The sequence below is a fragment of the Salvelinus fontinalis genome, chromosome 16 (genome assembly GCF_029448725.1).
Source record: "Salvelinus fontinalis isolate EN_2023a chromosome 16, ASM2944872v1, whole genome shotgun sequence".
NCBI lineage: Eukaryota > Metazoa > Chordata > Actinopteri > Salmoniformes > Salmonidae > Salvelinus > Salvelinus fontinalis.
In genome coordinates this window covers 30,510,209-30,521,172 of record NC_074680.1, presented here as the reverse complement: position 1 = coordinate 30,521,172, position 10,964 = coordinate 30,510,209, and the positions used below count along the sequence as shown (strand labels likewise).

The window sequence follows — 10,964 nt, the reverse complement described above, 5'->3', positions numbered from 1 at the left end:
TTCTGTTTACCACCCTTACCTTGTCACAACACAACTGATTGGCTCAAATGCATTAAGTAGGAAAGAAACAGGCACACCTGTTAATTGAAATGCATTCCAGGTGAAGCTGGTTGAGAGAATGCCAAGAGTGTGCAAAGCTGTCATCAAGGCAAAGGATGGCTGCTTTGAAGAATCTCAAATATGAAATATATTTTTACTTTTTTGGTTACTACATGATTCTATATGTGCTATTTCATAGTTTTGATGTCTTAACTATTATTCTACAATGTAGAAAATGGGAAAAATAAAGAAAAACCCTTGAATGAGTAGGTGTGTCCAAAATGTTGAATCTAATCAAAATGATGGAGTTGATTGATTGTATGATAGAGCTTTTGTGCATATACATTGTATGAATTCAACATGTTGATGACAACACTTTATTAATCTCTCTCTCTCTCTCTCTCTCTCTCTCTCTCTCTATATATATATATATGTGCTACAGTAAACAATCGATGGCATTGTCGCAATGTTATTGTCGCTTCCCCTTTAAAGGCGCAATCATCAGTTTATACATCCGTTTTTGGATTTACAAATTAATGATATGCACCCATTGAGTCTTGACTGACTCATGAGCTTATTTCAACTGTCCTACCTAATCAGAACCCAAAATATACGTTTTGTTTACTACAAGTTTTATAAACAAAGTAAACGAACACTATAAAACCTCAAAACATGGTTAAAACTATAATTTTGAAATCATGGATGGTCGGTCCTTGCATCCATAGCTTTGTTAATGAATTTGAGAGTGGTACATTTCTCCAGCCCCATCACTCATCTTTTTACAAGGACAGTGGCAATGGATTCGCTTTGTGATTGTTTCTACTCCTGATTGCCGCTTTAATCTAAATATGATGACATCATGATCAAGGAAGGGAGCTGGTTCGCGAGGAAGGCAACGCCATTTTCGCACAGCGTTAGTCCAACTAAATTCGTCTCTAGAGATGTTAGACCTAGCTGGGTAGTTACATGAAATGAAAAGTAGCTCGTGTATTTAGCTAACTTGAAAGATCATGTAACACAGGCGAATATATGTCATTTTTGTTTCGCAATCTCTTGACGTACTTTGGTATGTAGTCACCGATGATGCAGCGATAAGCAATCAAATTCGCGGCGTGACAACTAGGTTAAAGTTAGCTAGCTAAACTGCATTGGTTTAGGTATCTCCGGTCAGTAAGGAAAAAAAGCGCAAGATATTAAATAGTTCGCTAGGTTAGCTGAGCTAAGTTTATAAACGGTTAATATTTTGGTCTTTGAGGTATACAACATTTCAGTTTTGATTCAGATTTAAGTCGGACTAACACTTTACTTGGGGACAACGGATGTTCAATAGAACGGTAAGATTGACTGGCTGGGATTGTCTGTCAGTGGCAGCTAATGTTGACAACCAGGTAACGTTGACAACCAGCTAACGTTAGCTAGTTAGATGCCGAACAGACTGTTACCGATATCATTTCATCTAGTTAAAGCAATCTCTTTCTGTTCAATTAACAGAAGTAAATTAATCTGAGATTATAACATGTTGCGTACAGCATGTGGCTAGCTAGCTACGGTACACTTGTTATTGATTTATCCTGAGATTAGGTTGTTAGGAGTATTCAGGAAGTTTATGCTAGCTAACTACAGTAATTTATCTGTTATAAACACAAACCACGCACTAAAACTGCGGCTAGCTAGGTTTGAGGTCACTTAACAGGTACTACCGATTCCTCCATTTATAGAATACGAATAGTTAATTAGATAACCGAGAAGGGGACCTTAATGAAAACAACAGTTCAGTTGGACAAGTATGTGTCTACAGGAGCTAGATATATGTTCTCCTCACCCTCTGAACTACTGTTTTTTTCTATTTTTTTTCTGTGACTGCTTGCCTAGCGTTGATGGTTGTCATTGAAATTCAGGAGGGCTGTTCTGTAGGAGGACTCGTGTGCCCTCAAAGTGTGTCTGTTGATCAGGAGTATGTAGACGCTGTGGTGACTAGGGATACTGAACCCAGTGTATTTGGGCTGGCAGCTGGGGGTTTGAAAGTCAGGGGGGTTGAAAGTCAGGTGGCTGTGAATGTGAATTCTACTAGGCTGTGTGAAACTGAGGAACTTGCCACTCTCGTGGAGTCTCAGAGTTGGCAGATGTTTTGTCGTTTTTTTTTCTTTATTTTTGGATGAATAGTACAGCTGAAGTAATACTATACACACACTCGCTACACACTCACTGTACCTACCCCACCCCATCAGTACCCACCCTTCATTTCTTGCTTCACGAGCTGCATTGAATTACCAAAAATATCCATGGGTCCACACATGTCTTCTGAACTCGAAAAATTTAAGTGAAGGGTTATTTTGAAGCTGATTATGTCCTGGCCTGAGTGTCAGTGTGAGGAGGACAGGGCCAGTGCAGTCAAATGGCCTTGTTAGATTCCGTTCTCAGTGTGAAGATGCCCCAGGGCAAAGTAACCATGCAAATCCCTTAGACTGGAGCCCAAGCTGCCATTTATAAATTGTGGATGCTGCATAGTACATGGATAGAACAATGACACACACACACACACTGAAGGCCCTGTCTGTTGTTTTAAACACTGTTGGGGTCAGTGTGGGGTGGCTGGCTGGTTGGGTGGGAACGTTTCTCTCAGTATCCTTGCTCCGGAGTCACAGTTGATGATTATCAGCTTGCACAAGGCTGACTAACCCTATGAGTAGTCTTACATAATCTCTACATCTTAATGCAAGAATGTTCGCCAGTACAAGCACTGTGTTGGTTCCTCTTTTTCACTGATTGTTTTTTGCTTTCTCTGCTGTAGTGGAGGTGTTATAAAACCTAGCCGTCAAGCAGGGAAATGGTTCCAATTGTTTTCCCACCATTAATATTTCCCATAGTGGATTTTAGAAACACTTAAAATAAGGACTGTTTTTCGTGTAGGCTTACCCTGGCATGATGTTTTGATAACCATGTAAAACTCTCTTGGACAAGGGGACTTTTATCAATATATGCAGATCTATTTACTCTCAGATTCGAAAATATTAATTAGCATCAAAGTAGACATCATGCAAAACTACAAATCCATGCAAATTCCTGCACATCATCTCTAGCTGACAGGGGGGGCAGCATTTTCACTTTGGATGAATAGCGTGTCCAAATTGAACTGCCTCCTACTCTGTCCCAAATGCTAATATATGCATATTATTATTACTATTGGATAGAAACCACTCTGAAGTTTCTAAAACTGTTTGAATTATGTCTGTGAGTATAACAGAACTCATATGGCAGGCAAACTTCCAAACAGGAAGTTGAAATTCTGAGGCTCGTCGATATTCAACTCATCGCCTGTTCAAATGGATCTGTTTGCACTTCCTATGCCTTCCACTAGATGTCAACAGTCTGTAGAACGTTGAATGAAGCTTATGCTGTGATGTGGGGCCAGATGAGAGATGAATGAGTCAGTGGTCTGGCAGATTGCCAGTTCCTGGTCATGCGCTTTCCTCATGATATCGCCTTGCGTTCCATAACTTCTACAGACACGAAGGAATGCTCCGGTTGGAACTTTATTGGATATATATGATAACAACATCCTGAAGATTGATTCTCTACTTAGTTTGACCAGTTTATTCGACCTGTTATATAACTTTTTGAAGTTTTCGTCCGAGTTTGCCTGGACCGGCGCGAGCGTTTGGATATGTTTACTAAACGCGCTAGCAAAAGTAGCTACTTGGACATAAATACCGGACATTATCGAGCAAAACAACAATTTATTGTGGAAGTAGGATTCCTGGGAGTGCATTCTGATGAAGATCATCAAAGGTAAGGGAATATTTAATTGCGTATTTCTGTTGACTCGAACATGGCGGAAAAATGTTGTTATATTTGAGCGCCGTTTCAGATTATTGCATTGTGTGCTTTTTCCATAAAGTTTTTTTGAAATCTGACACAGTGGTTGCATTAAGAACAAGTGTATCTTTAATTCTATGTAAAACATGTATCTTTCATCAAAGTTTGAGTATTTCCCGTTATTTGATGTGGCTCTCTGCAATTTCTCCGGATATTTTGGAGGCATTTCTGAACATGGCGCCAATGTAAACTGAGATTTTGATATAAATACGCACATTATCGAACAAAACATACATGTATTGTGTAACATAATGTCCTATGAGTGTCATCTGATGAAGATCATCAAAGGTTTAGTGATTAATTTTATCTCTATTTCTGCGTTTTGTGACTCCTATTTTTGGCTGGGAAAATGGCTGTGTTTTTTGGACTTGGCGGTGATCTAACATAATCATATGTTGTGTTTTCGCTGTAAAGCATTTTTGAAATCGGACACGATAGGTAGATTAAAAAGATGTTTATCTTTCATTTGCTGTATTGGACTTGTTATTGTGTGAATGTTACATATTTCCCAAAAATATTTTTGAATTTCCCGCGCTGCCTTTTCAGCGGAATGTTGTGGGGGGGTTCCGCTAGCGGAACGTGTGTCGTAGAACAGGTATTGTGTCAATTTAAAACTTGCATAAGACAGTTCACAGAATTGACCTTTTAAAGAAATGTAGCCAATTTATTCATTACTACATTTAGCTAACATTAGTTTAATCCAGAGATTTGGCAGTCTTGTCCAGATCATGGCATTTGTAGTTCTTTATGATAGCCACATTAGATGCTAATTAGCATTTGATTTTTGGGGTGTAAATACAGGCAAATATATTGATTAAAGTCACCGGCCCATCAACGCGGCTAATTTTAGAGAATTTTAGAGGCCCCCATCTTGGCGATATTGAGACATTTTTGCATTTTAAGCATATTTTCTGCCATTCTATACATTTTTCAATGGAGTTGATTTTTTTGTTGCAGTTTTAAAGCTAATTTCCTGCAGTTCTATGAATTTTTCAGCTTATGCTCATGCTGTGTTCTTTTGCCTAAACATATACTGAGCCAATCAGATGTTTTATTAAGTTATTGACAGATACAATTGAAGTCAGAAGTTTACATACGTTGGAGTCATTAAAACTTGTTTTTCAACCACCACACATTTCTTGTTAACAAACTATAGTTTTGGCAAGTCGGTTAGGACATCTACTTTGTGCATGACACAAGTCATTTTTCCAACAATTGTTTACAGACAGATTATTTCACTTATAATTCGCTGTATCACAATTCCAGTGGGTCAGAAGTTTACATACACTAAGTTGACTGTGCCTTTAAACAGCTTGGAAAATTCCAGAAAATTATGTCACGGCTTTAGAAGCTTTTGATAGGCTAATTGACATCATTTGATTCAATTGGAGGTGTACCTGTGGATGTATTTCATGGCCTAACTTCAAACTCAGTGCCTCTTTGCTTGACATCATGGGAAAATCAAAAGAAATCAGCCAAGACCTCCACAAGTCTGGTTCATCCTTGGGAGCAATTTCCAAACGCCAGAAGGTACCACATTCATCTGTACAAACAATAGTACGCAAGTATAAACACCATTGGACCGCGCAGCCATCATACCGCTCAGGAAGGAGATGCGTTCTGTCTCCTAGAGATGAACGTACTTTGGTGCAAAAAGTGCAAATCAATCCCAGAACAACAGCAAAGGACCTTTTGAAGATGCTGGAGGAAACGGGTACAAAAGCATCTATATCCCTTTAAAACGAGTCCTATATTGCTATAACCTGAAAGGTCGCTCAGCAAGGAAGAATCCACTGCTCCAAAACCGCCATTAAAAAGCGCCAGACTACGGTTTGCAACTGCACATGGGGACAAAGATCATGCTTTGTGGAGAAATGTCCTCTGGTCTGATGAAACAAAAATAGAACTGTTTGGCCATAATAACCATTGTTTTGTTTGGAGGAAAAAGGGGGAGGCTTGCAAGCCGAAGAACACCATCCCAAACGTGAAGCACGAGGGTGGCAGCATCATGTTGTGGTGGGTGCTTTGCTGCAGGAGGGACTGGTGCACTTCACAAAATAGATGGCATCATGAGTTAAGAAAATTATGGGGCTATATTGTAGCAACATCTCAAGACATCAGTCATGAAGTTAAAGCTTGGTCTTAAATGGGTCTTCCAAATGGACAATGACCCCAACCGTACGTCCAAAGTTGTGTCATAATGGCTAAAGGACAACAAAGTCAGGGTATTGGAGTGGCCATCACAAAGCCCTGACATCAAACCTATAGAAAATGTGTGGGCAGAACTGAAAAAGCTTGTGCAAGCAAGGAGGCCTACAAACCTGATTCAGTCACACCAGCTCTGTCAGGAGGAATGGGCCAAAATTCACCCATCTTATTGTGGGAAGCTTGTAGAAGGCTACCTGAAACGGTTGACCCAAGTTAAACAATTTAAAGGCAATGCAGTACGTATGTAAACTTCTGACCCACTGGGAATGTGATGAAATAAATAAATGCTGAAATAAATAATTCTCTCTGCTATTATTCTGACATTTCACATTCTTAAAATAAAGTGGTTATCGTAACTGACCTAAGACACGGGAATCTTTACTAAGATTAAATGTCAGGAATTTTGAAACTGATTTTAAATGTATTTGACTAAGGTGAATGTGAACTTCCGACTTCGACTGTATGTGTAGGGATGCACGATATATCGGTGAACATATCGGAATCGTCCGATATTAGCTAAAAATACCAGCATCGGCCCGATGTTTAACGCCAATGTGCAAAACTGATGTCAAAGCTGATGTGCATACCAATATAACATAGGTTCATGATGTAATGACGCCATGTAAAATGTTGCGCTTGGCGTGCAACACAGCATTCCTAACCTAGCCCGCAATGTCTGCTGTGTGGATTGAGCAGTCAACAAGTCGAGCAGTCATTTGATAGAGTAAGAACATTTTACGCAAGACAACTCAAAGGCGAAATCCATTAACACCAAGATAATGGACATTTTTGTCCTTGACAATCAACCGTTCTCTGTCGTGGGTCATGTTGGCTTTCACCGACTGCTATTACCTTCACAACTGACATTTGGAACAGCGATATCAGGCCCATGAGCATGCAGAGTCTGACAGCACAGTGGGACGTCGAGGATTTCGTACTGCGGAAAGTCGTATTGCATGCACATGAATGTGCTGGTTGTCATACTGCTGCTGCCATTTGAACAACTGACTCAAAATAAGCTCATCAACTGCACCTGCAGCAGACGTGATACCCTCTGTCATGGCATTGAAACTCCTGCTCAACAAAACTGCTGACACAAGCTGTGAACAAGCGAGTCGGTGGCATTCTCTCTTTAATGTGTCACCACCATGCTCGATGCTATGTACAAGGACTGCTACTTCGATGCAGACAAGAAACAGGGTTTACGTGAAATGTTACATACACAGCTGGACAAGATGGAAACGGACACAGTGACAGTGCGCACCGAGGAAGAGAGGCCACAGACAGACAGAGCTGAAACTTCACTGCTTGACATGTATGATGAAATCCTGGTTGAGAATGAAATGACTGAACAAATGAACAAGGAAACAGCACAGCAAGTAAGTGAAAGAAATAGGTTTTGATTATGTTTTACTGGTAATGGGGATAAATGCCAACAAAATGACTTTGGTCAGTGTGGTGTGTGTGTAACCTTTTATTTAATTAACTAGGCAAGTCAGTAAAGAACAAATTGTTATTTACAATGACTGCCTACCCCGGCCAAACCCGGACGATGCTGGGCCAATTGTGCATTGCCCTATGGGACTCCCAATCATGGCCGAATGTGATACAGCCTGGATTCGAACCAGGGACTCTAGTGACGCCTCTTGCACTGAGATGCAGTGCCTTAGACCTCTGTCCGTGTGTGTGTGTGAACTTAGTAACTGTACTAGAATGCTTAAAAGACCGCTAAAATTGTAAATATTGTGTATTGGTATTGTTTGTTTATTTTTTGGCAATATTTGTTATCGGGCCAAAAATGCCATATCGGTGCATCACTAGTTATTTGTAAGTTCCCACTGTTGGCCAATTTCAAAGCAAGAAAAAAGTATTTCCCAGGTATTTTTAGTATCTTCTGAGATTTGATTTTCTACTTTATGTAAAATTAAGAGGATTTTAAAAATGGGACATTAAAAACTAACATAGGCTTCACCGAGACGTGGCTGAACGAAGAAACAGACAATGTAGAGCTGGCGTGATTTTCCATGCACCAGCAGAACAGAGACGCTACCTCTGGTAAGACTAGGGGTGGGGGTGTGTCTTTTTGTCAAATACAGCTGGTGCGCGATGTCTAATAGTAAAGAAGTCTTTAGGTATTGCGCGCCTGAGGTAGAGTACTTTATGGTAAGCTGTCGACCACACTATCTACCAAGAGAGTTCTCATCTGTATTATTCGTTGCCGTCTATTTACCACCACAAAGTGAAGCTGGCACTAAGACCGCTCTCAACCAACTCTATAAGGCCATGACAAACAAGAAAATGCTCACCCGGAAGCGGCGCTCCTAGTGGCCGGGGATTTTAATGCATTCAAACTTAAATCATTTTTACCACATTTTTACCAGCATGTCAGATGTGCAACCAGGGGGGGGGGGGGGAATCCTACACCTCCTTTACTCCCCACACAGAGATGCATACAAAGCTCTCCCCCGCCCTCCATTTGGCAAATCTGACCACAATTCTATTCTCCTGATTCCTTCTTACAAGCAAAAACTAAAGCAGGAAGTACCAGTGACTCGCTCAATACGGAAGTGGTCAGATGACACAGCTGCTACACTAAAGGACTGTTTTGCTAGCACAGACTGGAATATGTTCCGGGGTTCATCCAATGGCATTGAGGAATACCCCACCTCAGTCATCGGCTTCATCAATAAGTGCATCGATGATGTCGTCCCCACAGTGACTGTACGTACATATCCCAACCAGAATCCATGGAGGCAACAGGCAACACCTGCATCGAGCTAAAGGCTAGAGCTGCCGCTTTCAAGGAACGGGACACTAATCCGGACGCTTATAATAAATCCCCCAATGCCCTCAGACTAACCATCAAACAAGTAAAGCGTCATTGCAGGATTAAGATTGAATCCTACTGCACCGGCTCTGACGCTCGTCAGATGTGGCAGGGTTTGAAAACTATTACCGACTACAAAGGGAAATCCAGACGCGAGCTGTCCAGTGACGCGAGCCTACCAGACGAGCTAAATGCCTTTTATGCCCGCTTCGAGGCAAGCAACACTGAAGCATGCACGAGAGCACCAGCTGTTCTGGATAACTGTGTGATAACACTCTTGGTAGCCGACATGCACAAAACCTTTTAAACAGGTCAACATTCACAAAGCCACTGTGCCAGGCGGATTACCAGGACATGTACTCAAAGCATGCGCGGACCAACTGTCAAGTGTCTTCACTCACATTTTCAACCTCTCCCTGACCAAGTCTGTAATACCTACATGTTTCAAGCAGACCACCGTACTCCCTGTGCCCAAGGAAGCGAATGTAACCTGCCTAAATGATTACCGCCCCGTGGCACTCATGTCAGTAGCCCATGAAGTGCTTTGAAAGGCTGGTCATGGCTCACATCAGCATTCTCCCGGACACTAGACCCACTCCAATTCGCATACCGCACCAACAGATCTAAAGATGACGCAATATCAATCGCTCTCCACACTGCCCTTTCTTATCTGGACAAATGGAACACCTATGTGAGAATGCTGTTTATCGACTACAGCTCAGCATTCAACACCATAGTGCCCACGAAGCTCATCACTAAGCAAAGTACTCTGGGACTAAACACCTCCCTCTGCAACTGGATCCTGGACTTCCTGACGGGCCGCCCCCAGGTGGTAAGAGTAGGCAACAACATGTCTGCCACACTGATCCTTAACACTGGGGCCCTTCAGGGGTGTGTACTTAGTCCCCTCCTGTATTCCCTGTTCACCCACGACTGCATGGCCAAACATGACTCCAACACCATCATTAAGTTTGCTGACGACACCGTGGTAGGCCTGATCACCAACAACGATGAGACGGCCTATAGGGAGGTCAGAGAACTGGCAGTGTGGTGCCAGGCCAACAACTTTTCCGTCAATGTTAGCAAGACAAAGGAGCTGATCGTGGACTACAGGAGAAGGCAGGCCGAACAGGCCCCCATTGATGGGGATGTCGTGGAACGGGTTGAGAGTTTCAAGTTCCTTGGTGTCCACATCACCAACGAACTATCATGGTCCAAACATATCAAGACAGTCGTGAAGAATGCATGACAAAACCTTTTCCCCCTCAGGAGACTGAAAAGATGTGGCATGGGTCCCCAGATCCTCAAAATGTTCTACAGCTGCACCATTGAGAGCATCCTGACCGGTTGCATCACCGCCTGGTATGGCAACTGATCGGCATCTGGCCGTAAGGCGCTACAGAGGGTAGTGCGAACGGCCCAGCACATCACTGGGGCCAAGCTTCCTGCCATCCAGGACCTATATAATAGGCGGTGTCAGAGGAAAGCCCATAACATTGTCAGACTCCAGTCACCCAAGTTATACACTGTTTTCTCTGCTACCACACGGCAAGAGGTACCGGAGCTCCAAGTCTAGGACCAAAAGGCTCCTCAACATCTTCCTCCCCCAAGCCATTCGACTGCTGAATAATTCATAAAAATTGCCACCGGACAATTTACATTGACACCCCCACTCTTGTACACTGCTGCTACTCGCTGTTTGTTTGTTACTTATGCATAATCACTTCGGCCCCATCTACATGTACAGATTACCTCAACTAGCCTGTACCCCTGCACACTGACTTGGTACCGGTGCCCCCTGTATATAGCCTCGTTATTCTTATTGTTACTTTTTATTATTACTTTTTAATTTAGCCTACTTAGTAAATATTTTCTTCTTGAACTGCACTGTTGGTTAAGGGCTTGTAAGTATTTCACGGTAAAGTCTACACTTGTATTTGGTGCATGTGGCAAATTAAGTTTGATTTGAGATTCATGTGCTGAAATATGCACATAACATATATTTTATGGGGGT

At 42.0% G+C, this 10,964-nt stretch overlaps 1 protein-coding gene across 7 annotated transcripts in view; it reads left to right on the top strand.

The window, feature by feature from the left end:
- Window positions 1–895: 895 nt before the first annotated feature.
- LOC129812979 (kinesin light chain 1) overlaps window positions 896–10,964 on the top strand; it is a 51,055-nt gene continuing 40,986 nt past the window's right edge. For 3 of the 7 annotated variants that reach the window (XM_055865036.1, XM_055865035.1, XM_055865040.1), the window contains exon 1: window positions 896–1,373. The gene's annotated coding sequence lies outside the window, so the exon portion shown is untranslated. The remainder of the gene's footprint in view (window positions 1,374–10,964) is intronic. The other 4 variants (XR_008753091.1, XM_055865037.1, XM_055865038.1 and 1 more) reach the window with 2 other exon arrangements.